We start from the raw sequence: 20,012 nt of genomic DNA on the forward strand, positions 1-20,012 counted from the left end.
CATTCACCTATAAGGGAAACCAATTAGAATCACCTCAGATTTCTCAACTGAGACAATTAAAGCAAGAAGAGCCTGGATTGATGTAGGCTATGCCCTAAAGACAAACAACTATCAACCAAGCATACTGTACCCAGCTATACATTCCTTCATAACTGAAGGTCAAATAAAAACCTTCCATATAAAAGAAAAAGTGAAACAATATATCTCTACCAAACCAGCCTTACAAAAGATACTTAAAGATGTCCTACACAGAGAAAACCAACAGGACCACAATAAAGGCCAAGAAACCACACCCAAACTGAGAATCCAAGAACCATAGGAAGAACCCATTTGGCCCAGCCCTCAAGAAGGTGGATTAAATGGCAAGAACTCCCAAATATCTCTCAGTCCAGTCTCCCAACATTAACAGATTTAACTCTCCAATTAAGCAACATAGACAGTCTAGTTGGATTAAAAAGAAAGATCCTTCCAGCTGCTCCCTTCAGGACTCACACCTGGACCATAAAAACAAATCCATTTTGAAAGTGAAAGGCTGGAACAAAATCTACCAAGCAAACAGCCCCCGAAAAGAGGCAGGTGTTGCAATCCTAATATCAGATAAAGTAGATTTCAAATTAAAATTAGTGAGAACAGATAAAGAAAGTCACTACAAACTAATAAAGGGATCTCTCCTTCAGGAGGATATTAAAATTCTAAATCTCTATTCACAAAACAATGGAGTACCCAAATTTATGCAAGAAACACTACTTTCTCTCAAATCTCACATAGATCCAAAGACATTAATTGTTGGGGACTTTAACACACCACCTCCCCCAATAGATAGATGAACTCGGCAAAAACTCAACAGAGAAACCGCAGATATAAACAACTGCATAGATCACCTAGATTTAATATTATACCCAGCAGTATCAGAATACACGTTTTTCTCAGCAGCATTTGGAACTTTTTCCAAAATAGACCACAGTTTTAGGTCAAAAAGCACACTTGTCCAAATTCAAAAACATTGAAGTTATACCTTGCATTCTTTCAGACCACAAGGGAATAAAATTAGAACTGAACACCAAAACCACCAAAGAAAGTCCTGTAACGCATGGAGGCTGAAGAACACACCATTGAATCATCAGTGGGTCATGGAAGAGATCCGAAACAAAATTCAAATTTTCATAATATTCAACAAAAATGAACACAGAAATTACCAGCTCCTCTGGGACACAGGGAAGACAGTATTCAGAGGCAAGTTTATAGCTCTGAATACCTACATCAACAAATTGGAGAGATCTGAAACCAACAATTTAATGAGACATCTGAGCCTCCTTGAAAAAGAGCCGCAGGATAAACCCCAATCCATTAGATGGAAAGAAATAATTAAAATTAAATCAAAATTAAATGAATTAGTATCCATAAAAACATAGAAAGAATCAACAAAACAGAAGTGGTTTTTCAAAAATTAACAAATTGACAGATCCTTAGCAAATCCTGTTAGAAAGAGAAAAGAGGTGCTGGGAAGGTGGCTCAATGGTAGAGGGCTTTCCTTGCATGCATGAGGCCATGGGATCGATTTTTCAGCACCACATAAGCAAAAAGAAAAACGCCAGAAGTGGCACTGTGGCTCAAGTTGTAGAGAACTAGCCTTGAGCTAAAGAGCTGAGGGACAGCACCGAATCTAGTATTAGAATGCCCAGCTACAGTAATAAGATAAGATGCAGATATAAAAGGGATCCAATTACGTAAAGAAGAAGTAAAACTCTCCCTCTTTGCAGATGACATGTTCTTATAATTAAAGAATCCCACAGACTGTACTCCCAAATTACTCAAGCTGATTCAAAACTTTGGCAAAGTAGCAGGGTATAAAATCAACCATCAAAAATCAATGGCTTTCTGAATGCCAACAATGAGAAAAGCATGGCTGAAATAAGGAAAGGAACACTGTTAATAATAGCCCCACAAAAAATAAAATACCTAGGAATTAACTTAACCAAAGAAGTGAAGGACCTCGATGATGAAAATTTTAAAATCCTGAAAAGGGAAATCAAAAGAGAACTTAGAAAGTGGCAAAAACTCCCATACACCTGGATTGGAAAGATCAAAATCATGAAAATGGCAATAATTCCCAAGGCTATCTACAAATTCAATCCAATACCTACCAATATTCCATCCTCATTCTTCAAGAAGAGGCTATCCTAAAATTCATATGGAACAATAAAAGACCCTGAATAGCTAAAATGATCCTCAACAGAAAGAACAGTGCTGGAGGAATATTAATACCAAATTTCAAACTCTACTACAAAGCCACAATAATCAAAACAAGTTGGGAGTGGCACAAGAATAGACCTCAGGACCAATGGAATAGAATTGAAAACCCAGAAATGAACCTACAGACCTATAGCCATCTAAATTTCGATAAGGGAGCTAAAAAAATAGAATGGAAGAAAGACAGCCTCTTCAGTAAATGGTGCTGGCAAAATTGGTTAACTACTTGCAGAAAATTAAGCTAGATCCTTATGTATCACCCTGCACCAGAACCAACTCCAAATGGATCAAAGACCTTGGAGTCAAACCAGACACCCTGAAAACATTACAGGATGGAATCGGAGAAACCCTAGGCCTCCTTGGCACAGGCAGACATTTTCTTAATAGAGACCCAGAAACATAAGAAATCAAAGAAAGTTTGGACAAATGGGATTGCATGAAACTGCAGAGCTTCTGTATGGCAAAGGACATACCTAGCAAGATCGATTGAAAGCCCACAGATTGGGAGAAGATCTGCACTAGGCATATAACAGACAAGGGTCTCCTTTCTAAAATATACCAGGAACTCAAAATTAAATCCCCAACAACAAATCCTCAAAGCAACAACTGACCTGAAAATAAGTGGGCTAAAAACTTAAAGACAAACTTCTCTGAAGAGGAAAGAAGGATGGCCAATACACACATGAAGAAATGTTCAACCTCTCTAGCCTTAAAAGAAGTGCAAATCATACCAGCATTGAGATACCACCTCATCCCAGTTAAAATGGCTATAATCAAGAACTCTAAGAACAACAGATGATGGAGGGGATGTCGGCAGAAGGGAACTTTACTGCATTGTTGGTGGGCATGTAAAGTTGTTCAACCACTTTGGAAAGTAGTATGGAGGTTCCTCAGAAGACTCCACATAGAGCTCCCCTATAACCCAGCAATCCCACTTTTGGGCATTTACCCAAATGATCACAAACAGGACCACACTAAAGCTACCAGCACAACTCTGTTTATTGCAGCATTATTTACCATAGCTAAGATATGGAACCAACCCAGATGCCCCTCAGTAGATGAATGGATCAAGTAAATGTGGTATATATACACAATAGAATTCTATGCCTCCATCAGAAAAAATTGACATTGCCCCATTTGTTAGGAAATGGAAAGACCTGGAAAAACATTATATTAAGTGAAGTAAGCCAGTCCAAAAGAAACATAGGTCCCATGGTTTCCCTTATTTGCAATAACCACTCTGTGTCTGAGACAAGCAGAAAAGTTCAGACAAGTTGATGTTAGGCGAAATGAACCCCAAGATAAGGATTCAAATGAGTTTTTTCTTTATTGCGATTGTTCCTAACATATTTATAAGATGATTTTTTTGTTGCTTTGAATGTCCCTCCCCCACGGTATAAACCCTGCTTTCACTGTATTTGATGTTGTTATCATTTGTGGAGGGGATGGGAAAAAACAAATTGTTTAAATAGGGATACTGGTGGGTGCATTGCAACGATGAGACGTACAAGTCATTATGTAGAAAAAGAACTTTCAACTTTGGCCAGTGAGAGTGGGGGGTGGGCAGGGCGGTGTTTGGAGAGCCGGGGGGGGGGGGTGGGTATGAGAACGGATGGGAAGGGGAAAAAAAGGAGGATGCAACAATGCTTGATGAGAAATGTACTCATTAGCTTGTCCATGTAATTGTTACCCCTCTGTATGGTATTTTCACAATAAAATAAATAAAGGGATGTGCTACAGAATAGATTCTAAATGTAATATTTAATGGTATTGGATTACTTGAAGACAAAGGTTTACAGAAAAATTTAAATTTCAGATAAACTGTAATAGTCCAATAAACACGTTAAAGAAATATAATTTAAAAATTCATGGTTCAAGGCAAACCCTGACAGAAAAGTCTGAAAGACGCTTATCTGAAAACAAAAAGTGACACTGTGGCTCAAGTGGTAGAGGGCTCCTATTGAGCTGAAGAACTCAGGGATATGTTTACACCCAGGTCCTGAGATTAAAACTCATGACTGACAAAAAGAAAATAAAATTTAAAGAATTAAAGCATTAGGGCTGGGAAAGAGATTCAGTAGTAGAGTGCTTCTCTTGCATGCATGAGGGTCCTAGGTTTAATTCCTCAGCACCACATAAGCAGAAAAAAACTGGAAATGGCTCTTTGGCTCAAGTGGTAGAGCACTAGCCTTGAGCTGAAGATCTCATAAGGGACAGTGCCCTGACCCAGAGATCAGGCCCTCCTACCACCACCAACAACCACAACAAATTAAAGCATCAAACAACCTGAAGATGTTGTCCAGAATAATGAGTGCGGCATTATCCATTTACATGACTTAGTGACTTTAAACCTAGTTTACCAGGGGAGGTGGTGGGCAATTTGTGTGTTTGCCAAAACCTGCAAAATTATTTTGTAACCAAAGCAACAGTGATATACAGGCGATATGTTAGAAATGGACTTTACAACTTTGGGGGAGTAGGATGTCAGGGTTGGGGGAAGGAGGACAAAATGTGGAAGGGGTAATACTGTTAAAAAATGTACTCATGGGGGTGGGAAGGTGGCTCAGTGGTAGATTGCTTGCCTTGCATGCCTGAGGCCCTGGGTTCGATTCCTTAGCACCACATAAGCAAAAAGAAAAAAGCCAGAAGTGGCCCTGTGGCTCAAACTAGCCTTGAACTGAAGAGCTGAGGGACAGCGCCCAGGCCCAGAGTTCAGGTCCCATGACCAGACCCCCCCCCAAAAAATGTACTCATTACTTATGTAACTGTAACCCACCCCTCAGTATATCACCTTCATAATATAAAATCCCCCCCCCAAAAAAAATAAGAGAACTCACCCAAATAGAGAAAATTAGAGACAAAAATGAGACATCACAACATAAATAAGAAAAAATTAAGAAGTTTATAAGAGACTACTTTGAAAACTGTATGCCAATCACCTGGAGAATCCTGGAGAAATTCATGCTTTCCTATACTTGATCTGAACCAAGAAGTAACACATAAGAAGTAATGAAAATGAAATGTCAATAAACCACTTTCCATTGCAGAAAAATCTAGGACTCAATGATTTACCATGAAATTAAGGCCTGCAAAGAACTTACAATACTTAGAACTAACTCTTCAATGGAATAGAAAGGGAAATGGAATTATCAAAACACATTCTATGAGGCTAGATTTAGACTCTTCCCCAAATCACATAGGGACACACCAAAGAAAGAGAACTATGAAATCAGTTCTTTGATAAGCATTGATACAGAACTTCTTAAAACATTCTCACCAACCAATTTCTGCCAGTAACAAAAAAATCATATTGTATGATCAAATAGGATACAGCCTAGGATACAATTGGATTCAATATTCTTGTCACTAAACATAATACAAACCATCAGCGGAAGCCGGGACAAGAAACATGTTATCGTCTATATGGAAGTAGAAATAGCTTTTAACAACCTCCAATACCCCTTTATGATTAAAAAGTTATGAGAATCTAGGAATGCATTGAACGTTCCTCAGTATACTACTGAATATGTATATGATAGTGATAATTAGCAATTACGTAACAGTGGAAGTATGAAGACATTAAAATCAGGAATGAGAAAAGGATGTCCACTTTCTCTACTACTCTTCAATATGGTAGTGGACTATCTAGCAAAAGCAATAGGGAAGAGAAAAACATAAAGAGGATTCAAATAGGGAAGAAGTAAACCTATCCCTTTTTACAGATGAAATGACCCTATAGCTTCCTGCCTTAAGATAGTAAAAGTGATATTAACCTTTGGCAATGTAGCACGGTATATAGCCCACAAGAATCAGTAGTTTTTCTGTGTTACCAACAATGGGAACTAGGCTGAAATCCAAAAAACAACCTCATATGTATTAGCCTCAAAATAAAAACAAATCTAAACAAAACAAAAGAACAACAACAAAACTGGGAATTAATTAATTTAACCTTTACTGTGAAAACTTTAAAAATATAAAAAGGGAAACTGAAGGAGATTCAAGTAAATGGAAAGTCTTTCAATGCTCCTGGTTGGAAGAATTAATATAGTGAAAACTACAATACTGCCCCCAAACTATGAACAATGCAATACTTATCATAATCCCAACAATATTCTTCAATGCATTCGAGAAAGCAATTCAAATTTAATATGGAATTACAAAATTACAGATGAAACAGAAGGTTTAGAAATGAACTCATGGGCCTATAGTCATCTTACACACACACACACACACACACACACACACACACACACACACACATACACACACAGACACCATGGAATTCTATTCACTCATTAGAAAGGATAACTTTTTACCAGTCTTAAGAAAAATAAAAGGTTTAGGAAAATTCTACTAAGAAAAAAGAGAAAGGAATGCAGACAGAATAATATAGGTTTCATGGATTCATTCAGTTATGGTATCTACAAGTAAACAAGACAGGTTTTACCTCTTCCCAGTTAGAACGGTCATTATGAAGAAAGCTAACAATAGCAAATGCTGGCATGGATGCAGCCAATTGGGAACTCTATTACACTGTTGGCTGGAAATTAAATTGTTCAAACACTGTGGAATGCAGTATGGAGTTTCCTGAAAAGAGTAAATATATATCTCCCTTAAGACCCTGTAATTCCCCTCATGGGCAGTAATCCAAAAATTAACAAACAAGCTCACATGAAAGCTACAAGTATAACCATGTTCAGTGCCCAGGTCCAGAGTTCAAGGACTGGAAAACAAGTTACTACTGCTGGCATTTGTTTCCACAAATATGAACCCTTTGACATAAATACAAAATCATTCTATGCAGTAACTAGCATAGGACTTAAAGGTAGTGGGTGACAGAATGGCTTCTTTGTTGAATATTAGGAAAAGATGTTGGCAGTCCAAGAAAAGGGAGATTTTGTTGTTGTTGTTGTTGTTTGAGGGGCTTGAAGTCTAGGCATGGGCACTGTCCCTGAACTCTTCAACTCAAGGTGGGTACTCTGTCTCTTGAGCCACAGTGTCACTTCTGGTTTTTGGTGGTTAAATGGAGATAAGAGTCTCAGGGACTTTCTTGCTCAGGCTGTCTTTGAACTGCAATCCTCAGATGTCAGCTTCATGAGTAGCTAGGATTACAGCTGTGAGCCATTGGCATCAGGCTAAAAATGGAGGATTTTTAGAAAAGAAAATCCACCTCTTCACTTGTGTCTAAATCTCAGATATCACTATTAGAACACTTCACCTTCAGCTCATTTCATCAGATATTTGTAAATTTTCTCTTTTCCTACATGCAGGAATACTGCAGTCGGTATCAACTCAGCTGTGGGACTGAACAATTGTATGGAAATTGCTAGCACCTAAATCAAGAACTTTTACATCAAAACAAATGATTCCCACTTTTGGAATAATTGTTTTCTCTTTTTATAACAAATCTTTGCTTGATTACTTCTTAATGTGACTGATGACATTTTCATTCTCTTCAACCTTCTCCCACATGATGTCAAATATTTAAGAATTCAAAGATTTCCATTGATAATTCATTAAGCTGACCTCTAAGAAAATGTGCATTTCTAGAATTTGGTTTTCTGTCTTGTTCTTACATGCATAGGCTTTCTATGATTTATTTGTTCTACAAGGAATTCTACTTTCTAATCTTTATGTGATCAATTTTAGTCTCTCTGTTCAGTCTTTCTGACACACTCTCTGGAGTCTCCTTTGAGTCTGCCTCATAAAAAATATATTATTTATCAGCTAAATGACTTTCAGTTTCTGTTTTTTGCTTGACTTCATTTAGGCTGTGATCAGACCTGACTGGCTGTGCTTACTGGAGTTTTTTATTTTTTTATTTTTTGGGTCCGGTCATGGGGCCTGAACTCTGGGCCTGGGCGCTGTACCTCAGCTCTTGAGCTCAAGGCTAGCGCTCTACCACTTGAGCTACAGTGCCACTTCCGGCTTTTTTCTTTTTGCTTATGTGGTGCTGAGGAATCAAACCCAGGGTCTCTGGCATGCAAGGCATGCGCTCTACCACTGAGCTACCTTCCCAGCCGTTTGTTTGTTTTGTGTGGTATTTTTTTGTTTTAGAGGTCTAGGATTACTATTCAAGGTAGTTGCTTCTCTGGGTTGCAGTGATCCCCTGACCTAGAGTCAATGGGTTTTTCTCCTAAAGATACAAAAAACAGCTGACTAAATTCCTGTTAATTGTCTCAAAATGAGGCAATCTAGCATCCTTGCAAAGCCATCAATAATCCTCTGTAACCACTTATAGAAATGGTCTATCAAGATGGCTTTTCAAGGTTGACAGTGAACATTGTTCATTTCCAATTCAGCACCATGAAGCAGATCACATCCCATGGAGCAGACTTTTAGAAGGAAGGTCCCCTTCCTTCCTTACCTTATGATACATGAAACCATAATATTCTGCAGTTGTGGCCAGCCTGGAGCACATTTTCCCAAGAATATTCTGTAGTGTAAAAGAGGACTAACTATGAAAATAAAGATGAAAATAGTTGTCTACTACAGATTGATTTATCTTGCTTTTATCTGTTGTTATTTTCATTACTTCATACACATGGATAAATTATATTAGGATTAGACAAGTGGCAAAGGATTAATGGAATAAACATTCAGTTTACTTTCATATATCCAATATAGTGCACTTAACCCCTTATGGAAAATTAAATCCGACTCTAGAAACAATGTCAGAAATATAAAAGCCTCAATATGAATAATCTGGCACATATACACCATCATCTACTCAGAAATTCAGTCTCTCTTTAAATATTTATTTGGTACAAAATAATAAAAATTTAATTAATGAATGTGACTTTTAAGTACCAACTGAAATACTCCTCGTGTATAGGATTGTATATGTTTTAGATGTCACCTAGACAGGAATTAAACATGCATGTAAAATTCAAATTTCCACAATTTAAGCTAGATTAGAGGAGTCATACCCTCCTGTAATGTGTGGTCCCTTCCACCTAATACCAAGAGTCATGTGCAATAATTTATTTTTTTCATGTTAAGATGAGTGCTGAGTGTAGGATACACTTTGAATTATTATATTAATTTATTAAAATTAGTTTCACTTTTTTCTTTTCTATACCCGCAGAAAGTAAAATTATATATTAAACATTCAATATGAAGTAATCAATAACAAATAAACTATTATTAAAATGATATACTATTAAACTGTGATTTGAATTATAGTTCTAACAAATTGTGATGTAAACAACATTTAATATAATTATGGGTAATGTTTTTTAAACTTACCATCTTGTTAATGTTTTCTAATTGTGTCATTTGTTATTCTTGATCCATGTCATCTCTTCACCTCAAATGTTTAGTTTTCTATTTTATCTCTATTGGTTTGTTGATTATGCATTTTGTTTTCCTTTTTTGTGACTGACATGAGGCTGAAAATCTGTATGCTAGTTTATTACTTCCTACATTAAAATCAAATTGCTGCTCTCCACAGCTGTTCTACTTTTTTTGTATAGTTCAGAATTTCCCCTAGTGCCACCGACTGTATTGCTGCTCTCATATATTATATTTTATTTTTTATTTAAATTTTGTTGTCAAGGTAATGTACAGAGGGGTTATAGTTACATAATTAAGGTAATGAATTAATTTGTTTTCTAACTTGTTACCCCTTCACCCCTTTTTCTCCCTCTTCCCTCCCAACGCACCTTGCAAGATCGTTTCCAACCCATTGTTTTGTGAATATCACTGTTGCATAGATTTTCCCTTTGTCCTTTGTCTCACTATTTTGTTTTTGTCCTTCCCCTTCCCCAGTTCAGATCAACATATTTAAAATACCCCAGGTATCAAAATCAAATACAGTGACTACAGGGGATAAACCATAGGTGGGGAAAACACAAAAGGATAAAAATAAATCACGTAGTACATTAAGAACAACAACAACAAAGAACATGTCTTGGAGTTCATTTCACTTAGAATCACCTTGTACGGTCATATGTACATAGCTATTGAGCTATTCTACTCATCTACTAAGATTATCCTTGATGTACACAATAATGCTCCCTCAGACCCAGTAATCCCACTTCTGGACATTTAACCAGATGACCACAAACAAAGCCACACTAAAGCTACCAGCACAATTATGGTTATCACAGTAATATTTACCATAGCTAAGATATGGAATCAACCCTGATGCCCCTCAGTAGATGAATGGATCAAGAAAATGACACACACACACTCACATACACACATACACACACATACTATGCTTCCATCAGAAAAAAAGATACCACCTCATTTGTAAGGAAATGGAAGGTCTTGGAAAACATCATATTAAGTGAAATAAGCCAGACTTAAAGAAACATAGTTCCCATGGTTTTCCTTATTTGTAATGATTAGTTTACATCAAGGATAATCTCATGTATTTTAATTTGACAGGTTTTTCTATGTTGAGCGTGCAACATTATTGCTATATTTTTTGTTATCATTTCTGTAAACTGGCAGGTATATTGAAAGAATTACATTCATCTTATCCATTACTGAAAGGAGAACAACTAAAAGAGCAACCCCTACTAGGAAGAACAACTCCTACTTACTTAGCTTCATTCCTATGTAAGGCCATTGTTGTCCCCTGTATCCTCATGTTGTACATTTCAACCATATACCTCATACTGTATATCTAGTATCTTCTACATTGTGAACAAAATGCCTGAGAAGTTCCACTTTGCTTTACTTTAAAACAAAAAATTCTGTCTTAATATTTGAGGTTGGTGTGTGTGTGTGTGTGTGTGTGTGTGTGTATGTGTGTGTGTGTGTTTACAAAGATCAGAACACAACACTTTTCTTCATTTCAAATACATCTTTCAGGTCATTGTAAGTTGTGGCTAATGGGAGCAGTCTCTTGTTATTTTAAGGATGAAACAGAAAAAGATATTTGTGCATGTACCACAGTTGCTTTATTATTCTGTAGTTGAACACTGTACATTGACTTATATCTTTGCTGCTCTTGTGAATAATGTGAATAACAATGAACTACAGATATATTTACGAGTTACCCAGAGAGAAATAATCACATGATTGGTGGGTCAGATGATATCTCAACTTTGGATTTCTTTAGAAACTTGCATACTACTTTCTATAATGAGAATATTAATCTGTTTTTTGACCAATAGTGTAGAAAATTTCCTTTTCTCCACACTCTCACCAACATTATTGCCTTTTATTCAAAGGTAATAAAGGGCAGGTTTTAACTATCTGCAGTACCCTAAACTGGCCTTAGACTTAAATCCAACCTCCTAAATGCTTGGAATTACAAGCCTTTACCACCATAACTGGTTCCATTGATTTTTTGATGAGTTATAATAGTTATGAAGTTGTATCATAGAAATTTTGAGTTATATTTCTCTAATAACTTCTGCTCAAAATCCATTAAGGCAGCATAGATGTTGTATTAAACATAACTCTGTAAACCCACAGGCAATTTTCAGGGCTTTATGGAGAACATGTATATTCAGACCTTTTGTCCATTTTTAATCCAGTTTCTGGTTAATCTCATCTTTAATCTCACTAAACCAGATCAATAATTAATTCGAGGTAGTAGAAAAGAAAAAAAATGCAGCAACTCCTAACATTTTTCAGTTTTCAATAACATGGTATTGCTTAAATCATTTTCTGTTAACAACTGACACTATATAACTCAATTTAGTTAGAACTGTTACAAGGCTGTAGTTTATTTATTTTACATTGATTGCTCTTTCCAAAGCCTGTTTGTCTAATTTCCCTTGGTTTGTTTCAGTCTCAAGTAGCTCAGATTTCAAACTGAAGAATAAATGGAAGGAAGCAAACAAAAAAATTTACAGTTCCTCTCATCCGATGATGCCTGTAAAAGAATGAGGAAAGAGTTCATCCTTCTAAGGACCTATGATAGGACAACAAAAAAAGAATTTATTTTTCTATGTCTTCTTTATCTTTGCGATGTAACTTAAATGTTGTAAAACACATTATACTGCTCAGATACTTTTATGTTTTATCAGTTTTGCACATTTTTACACTATCAAGACATAAGATAACCAGTTTGATTTACAGCATGAGAAGTTATCCACCTAGCTTCCTTGGAAGCAGCATGATCAATAGATATTACTTCTGGTTGCTCACTACCTGTAATGGTTTCTGTACTACTTATCACATTCTATTTAGTATTTTAAAAAGACTGCTGGCTAAACTCAAAGCTCATTCCTAGAAGTTTATGTTAAGTATTTCACAAGTTTTATTCCCTTAATTGTTAATATAACATTTGCTATAATGCTAATGTTATTACCATTTTAGTGTTGGGAAAAATTGTAATTAAAGGCAGTAAGTGCATGGCCTAAAGACACACACAGTGAGGAAGGAAATGAGTCAAAGTTTCCGAAAGTCTTCCAGCAATACACAAAAGGTAGATAAAATCTCTCCATTCTATGACACTCTCAATTCAATATTCATATTGTCCAAGAAATAATAGCATACTAAATATTGCCCATGGTGATTGTTTTCTGTCACATTTGCCTTCAGCACAGATTGTGTTGGTGACATTGGGTTATCATGCACAGAACTGAGCTTATACATTGAGGTCCAAAGAGAGGCAAATATCTTCTGTCCCACAATTACAGTATCCTTTTTAAAAAGTACTAAAACTTTTCAATATAATCACCTACTGTCTTATAAGTATCCAAAAATAAAAAATCATAAATAATAACTCCAAAATGCTTTAAAATTGGAGATGCTAAAACATGCCCCTCTGAAGTAAATTTTCTTCTACTTTTAACGTTATTCTGAAAGCCTTTGCTGGTTTGTCATACCTATAATCCTAACTACTTGGGATATCTACTCAGGAGCCTGAGATCTGTGGATAAAAGTTGGAAGCAAATCAGGGCAAAATAAATTCATGAGATTATTTTTCAAAAATTTTAATGAACCTGCAAAGGGCCAAGAATGGAGATGTAGCTCATTTAGTAGCTCACCAATCTAGAGAGAAAAGGCCTAGCAAGACCTTGAAGCCCTGATTTCAAACTCTGAGCACACCAACACACATGCAAATGCTTGAGCACATGCGTGCGTTCACACACATATTTATTCAAAATACATTCATATCGGAGTTTTTCATGAATTTCTTTGCTAACGATATTATATGAGTAAAATAAAGGAAATAAACTCTTCCATCTCAGAACAATTTTACTTTCTTATTGTAAAAATACTGTACAGAGGAGTAACACTTACATGTGCAAGGTAATGAGTACATTTCCTAAGAAGTATTGTTACCTCCTCCTTTATTGATTCCCTACCATCCCTTCCCTCCCACCTCCACAAGTCCATTAACCTCCTCCCTTTCCCCGCCTCAATTGTAAAGTTCACTTTACAATATAGTGTCTTGTGCATCTCATTGTTACAATGGGTCAACCTGTATCCCTATTTAAGGATTTTTTTTTCCTTCCCCTCAGAAAATTAGAGGAAAATATATACAGGAAGTAGGCACACCAACTTCAAATACAGTGAAAACAGGTGTTATAGCATGGGGGAGGAACATATAAAGAAACAAAAACAAAAATAACACACTGAACGTTACAAGTACATGAGAAACGATATCAAGAAAAAAAAAAAAAAAACCACTTGTGTCCCTAACTTGGGGTTCATTTCCCTTAACATAATCTTTTTTTTTTTTTTTTAGCTTTTTTGTTTGTTTGTTTTGGTCGGTCGTGGGGCTTGAACTCTGGGCCTGGGTGCTGTCCCTCAGCTCTTCAGCTCAAGGCTAGCGCTCTACCACTTGAGCTACAGCGCCACTTCCGGTTTCTTGGTGGTTTATTTTAGATAGGAGTCTCATGGTCTCTCCTGCCGGGGCTGGCTTTGAACCGCGATCCTCAGATCTCAGCCTCTTGAGTAGCTAGGATTACAGGCGTGAGCCACCAGCGCCCGGCCCTTAACATAATCTTATCTGGTCATATACACATAACTTTTGACCTTTTCTGCTTATCCCAGACATATATTAGTTATTGAAAATTAGAGAAACCATGGGACCTATGTTTCTTAAGACTTGGCTTACTTCACTTAATAATTTTTTTTCCAAGTCTTTCCATTTCCTAACAAATTGGGCGATGGAATTCTTAAGGAATTTGCCTGTCATCTTTGGGCAGGGGCCATGCTAATCTTCTCTGTATCATTTAAATGTTAGTGTATATGATGCTGAATTGAGCACAGAACATTTTTATATATAAATTGTAGTTGATTTTTTAAACTAGACAAATAAACAAAAAGTAAGTTTAAAAGAATTGTTGTGAAATTTGAGAACCATGTACTTCTTACATAAGTACACATTTAAGAATAAAGTCAAGATTTACATGTCAAAAACAAAATAAATCCAGATATTTGTTGTTCAAGAGATGTGTAGGAGGAGGAAATCAATTATTCTATACAAGGGACCTGTCATAATGAACACTGCAGCAAGTGTTAAGGTTTGTTAAAAGTTTTAATGTTTTAAATATATTTACTTTTGGATATTTGCTTATATATGCCAAAACTGGGGCTGTATGACAGGTCATAATACTTTTCTATAAAGTATTTAAGATTTATGGTAGCAGATAAATACTACTAAGTATGTACATTTCAGAGTTTATAGAAACTTTACTAATGAGAAGTTGCAAAGTCTTTGTGTAAAGGAGCAGAATAAAGAGTTGACTATGTTAACTACACAGTTTCTGTTAAAACTGTAGGCCTTCCTTACTTTATATGTTAGTGAGGAACAAATGATGATATAAGCCATATACAAATTATGAGATGAACTATAAATGGTAATCTTAGTGGGTGACTTTAAACACTACTCATAGCCTATAAAATTCTTGTTGAACATCATAATCTTAGCCAGTGTTAAATGTAAAGAAATATGACAATAATAAAATCTAATTTGTAGTACACTTCAAATACTGAAAACACTGGTAATTGTTTTGTTTTTTATTTTATTATTCGTTAATATTTAATTATTGGTTTTCTTTATTTGTAGCATTGTTTTCCTTGTTGTAATATAATAGAACTTTTTGTAAGTTGTCATTAGGAGGTACTTTGAGAAGGTTACTGGGATGGCCACACCGTTTTTTATAGGTGCATGTGAATTTATAAAGAGGAAAATTAAGAACAAAATATGTATTTAAAAAATGATTAAGTAGAGTCTGATTCAGGAGTGTTGATAAATGTCCACACCTAAAATATTAGCCCTAGGCTGAAGCAGAGTTATTACAGAGTTGAGGTCACAAAAGTGAGAGACTGTGTTTTGTTTTGTTTTTTATTTTTATTTTTATTTTGTTGGTCATGGGGCTGGAACTCTGGGGCCTGGGTGCTGTCCCTCAGCTCAAGGCTAGTGATACCACTTGAGCCACAGCACCACTTCCATCTTTTTCTGCTAACATGATGCTGAGAAATCAAACCCAAGGCCTCATGCATGCAAGGCAGGCACTCTACCATTGAGCCACCTTCCCAGTACCTGAAAGACTGGGTTTTAAAAAATCATCTAAAAAACATTTGCTTTCTACTTTGGATTATATAATGAAATATATGAGTATTTTTGATGTTTTTGTGCATTGCCATACTTCTAAATTAATACTAACTTTACCTACTTTATCCTTGTCAAAGTCATGAAATATCTCTGGGAGTTTGCTTCTGTGAAGATTGTTTTTGCATTTATAATTTCTTCTGAGTTATTTTTATTTTTTTATCAAAATCACTTTATATTTCATGTTGATGCGTATTTACTCAGAGACAGGGATATAGAGGATTTAGTTTACCAAGTGAACATTAAAATTAGATCTCAACAATAAGACAAGATGTAAACATAAAGGAGATCCAAATAGGGAAAGAAGAAATAAAACTCTCCCTCTTTGCACATGACATGATCTTGTATTTAAAGAATCCCATAGACTCCACTCCCAAATTACTCAAGCTGATTCAAAACTTTGGCAAAGTAGCACGATATAAAATTAACCCCCCAAAATCAATGGCTTTTCTGTATGCCAACAATGAGAAAAGTGTGGCTGAATTTAGGAAAGTCCATTTGCAAAAGCCCCTCAAAAAATAAAATACCTAGGAATTAATTTAACCAAAGAAGTGAAGGACCTCTATGATGAAAACTTTAAAATCTTGAATAAGGAAATCAAAACAGAACTTAGAAAATGGCAAAACCTCCCATGCTCCTGGATTGGAAAGATCAATATCGTGAAAATGGCAATACTTCCCAAGGCTATCTACAAATTCAATGCAATTCCTATCAAAATTCCAACCTCATTCTTCAAGGAAAAAGAAGAGGCAATCCAAAAATTCATATGGAACAATAAAAGACCCCGAATAGCAAAAACGCTCCTCAATGGAAAGAACACTGCTGGTGGAATATCAATACCAAATTTCAAACTCTACTATAAAGCCATAGTAATCAAAACAGCTTGGTACTGGCATAAGAACAGACCTTAGGACCAATGGAATAGAATTGAAAACCCAGAAATGAACCTACAGACCTATAGCCAACTAATCTTTGATAAGGAAGCTAAAATAATAGAATGGAAGAAAGACAGCCTCTTCAGTAAATGGTGCTGGCAAAATTAGTTAACTACTTGTAGAAGAATAAAACTAGATCCTTATATATCACACTGCACCAGAATCAACTCCAAATGGATCAAAGACCTCGGAGTCAAAGCAAACACTCTGAAAACCTTACAGAATGGAATAGGAGAAACCCTAGGCCTCCTTGGCTCAGGCCGAAATTTTCTGAATAGAGACCCGGAAACACAACAAATCAAAGAAAGGTTGGACAAATGGGATTGCATGAAGTTGCAGAGCTTCTACATGGCAAAGGACATAACTAGCCAGATCAATACAAAACCTACGGATTGGGAGAAGATCTTCACTAGCCATACAATGGACAAGGGTCTCATATCTAAAATATACTTGGAACTCAAAAAATTAAATCCCCCAACAACAAATCCTCAAAGAAACAACTGCCCAATAAATAAGTGGGCTAAAGACTTGAAGAGAAACTTCTCTGAAGAAGAAGGAAGTATGGCCAATAGACACATGAAGAAATGCTCAACCTCCCTAGCCATAAAAGAAATGCAAATCAAAACAACATTGAAATACCACCTCACCCCAGTTAGAATGGCTATAATCAAGAACTCTAACAACAACAGATGCTTGAGGGGATTTGGACAGAAGGGAACCTTACTTCATTGTTGGTGGGAGTGTAAACTTGTTCAACCACTTTGGAAAGTAATATGGAGGTTCCTCAAAAGACTCCACATAGAGCTCCCCTATGACCAAGCAATCCCACTTTTGGGCATTTACCCAAATGTTTACAAACAAGACCACACTAAAGCTTCCAGCACAGCTATGTTTATTGCAGCATTATTTACCATAGCTAAGATATGGATCCAACCCTGATGTCCCTCAGTAGATAAATGGATCAAGAAAATGTGGTATATATCCACAATGGAATTCTATGCCTCTATCAGAAAGAATGACATTTCCCCATTTGTTAGGAAATGGAAAGGCTGGGAAAAAATTATATTAAGTGAAGCAAGCCAAACCCAAAGAAACATAGGTCCCATGGTTTCCCTTATTTGCAATATCTAGTATATGTATGAGTCAAACAGGAAAGATCAGATAATGTAATGTTAGGAAAATGAACCCTTAGATATGTATTTAAATGTTTTTTTTTTCTTTCATGCATTTGTTTCTAACTCATTTATAAGATTATTTCTTTGTAACTTTGTATGTCCCTCCACGACAGTATAACCCCTGCTTTCACTATATTTGATGTCGGTATAATTTGTGGAGGAGATTGGGAAAAACTCGTCGTTTAAGGATACGGATGGACCCAATGCAACTATGAGCAGTACAAGTTGTCATGTCAAAAACGAACTTTACAAATTTGGTTCGGGGGGCGGGGGGATTGGGTGGGGGGTGCAGGGGGAGGCTGGGAAGGGATGTGAAGGGTAAACAAAGGAGGAGGCTGCAATGCTTGATAAGAAATGTACTCATTATCTTGCCCATGTAATTGTAACCCCTCTGTACAGTATGTTCACAAAAAATAAAAATTAAAATTAAAAAAAATAAAATAAAATTAGAGCTCAAAAATAAAAATCAACTTCTTAAACTAAGGTTCAAAGCCTTGCATCCTTGGATCAGCTAGAGGATCAATCCAGGCTTCAGACTTAAAGTGGGCAGCTGAGGGAGTTTAGTGGGTAGGACTTTTTGAATTCCCCTTTCAGGATATAAGATTTAAAACACACACATGCAAGCACATATTCATAACAAGTTTTTGTTTGGAGAAGTGCACATTATGGTGCTCCATAATGAAAATCATACATTATTTAATAGTGTTCTCAGACCTTTGTCCACATTCTCCCAATGGATTATCAGAAGCAGGTCCTTAGATCATTTTTCTTGGGTTCCTTAGGCCTAGAATTCTTATTCCCCATTTCAGCAGGTCTGTTGTGATTTCAGTTTTTGGTGCACGTAATCCTCCCTTTTGTAAGTTTCTTGTGCACCCTTCTCATATTTAACTCTCCCATTACTGGAGATTTCTCAACAATGGATTCCTCCAGCTGGCCCATTTTTATTCTTGGGCCAGAGAATGAAAACACACATCGAGACTCAAGTTCTCTTTGTGCCTAAGAAACACTCAGCCCAGAAAAATCCCCAACCAACCAGGTAGTATGCTCTAGTCCAATTTTTCCTCTCATGGGTGATGCATGACATTACTTTTTATTGAGGTGCTTCCTTGGACCCTTTCCTGAAATTGCTGATACACTTTCCATCCTTTACCTCAACGGATGGTGTTTAACCCAACCTTGAGCTATCTCAACAACTCAGGATGTGTCTTCTCCTGAGGGTCTCCCTACATCCCCCTTGCATAACATGGATCCTGGACTAGTCCCCACATTGTTGGGAATACTCCCCTACTGTAACCCAATATCCCAAGAAAGACCACCAATTTGAAAGGAACTTAGCATAGCAATGTTTAGTTCTGTTAAAAAGCATGTTATTGACAGAAAGCAACCAGTATGAGTAGGAAGTCTGCCCAGATTATACCCCTAATGAGTTACTACTTCTGGTATTGATCACAAGTTGTGTTCACAATCTTGCTCTATTGGCTCTTTTGAAGCTCAGCTGGTTATTTTAAAAGGGGTTAACCATATCAGAGCAATCCACTAAACCAGGACACCCAGGCCAGAAATTGTTAGAAAATTCTTACTCAGCTTGTGCTTTATGAGTTAAACTATTCCTCAAGTCCCTAGAACGATTTTAGTAACAGGATATACTTTAGTTATATAGCTTTTTGGAAGATGATTATGCTTAGTCAATACTTTCCCTTAATTCCATCATTTTCAGAGAAAAAGATTATTCTAACTCCTACACAGTCCTAAGCAGCTCCCTTTTTGGAATGGAGGCTTATGAGCTTCCAGGTGAAAACACCTTATTTGCATATTGCCTTGGTTCCCTTAGGAAACTCGCCTCAGCAAGTGGTTATGAAACCAACAGCTATGTGTGGCTGCTTCATTATAAAGAACCTGTCTGTACTTGTGTTCCTACTGCTAATAGAAAGAGGAAAGTCTGCTCTCTGGAAGCACGTAGCTATGGATTTAAGCACGCTTACTGAACTCTGAGCACAGAGCACAGATTGAGCTGCAGGATTTTAAGAGCCATAGATGAATCAGTCAGATACCAGCTGCTTGGCTGACCACAGGGCACACTTTTGATGCCACATTTCTGAGGTAAAGCAGTTCTAAGCTGCC

At 36.5% G+C, this 20,012-nt stretch overlaps 1 pseudogene; it reads right to left on the bottom strand.

Annotated features, from left to right (window-relative positions):
• Nucleotides 1–14,321: 14,321 nt before the first annotated feature.
• On the bottom strand, nucleotides 14,322–14,434 carry LOC122108727 (annotated as a pseudogene).
• Between the last annotated feature and the right edge of the window lie 5,578 nt (nucleotides 14,435–20,012).

This window comes from Dipodomys spectabilis, unplaced genomic scaffold (genome assembly GCF_019054845.1).
Source record: "Dipodomys spectabilis isolate Male_0828 unplaced genomic scaffold, ASM1905484v1 ptg000064l, whole genome shotgun sequence".
NCBI classification, from domain to species: Eukaryota; Metazoa; Chordata; class Mammalia; order Rodentia; family Heteromyidae; genus Dipodomys; species Dipodomys spectabilis.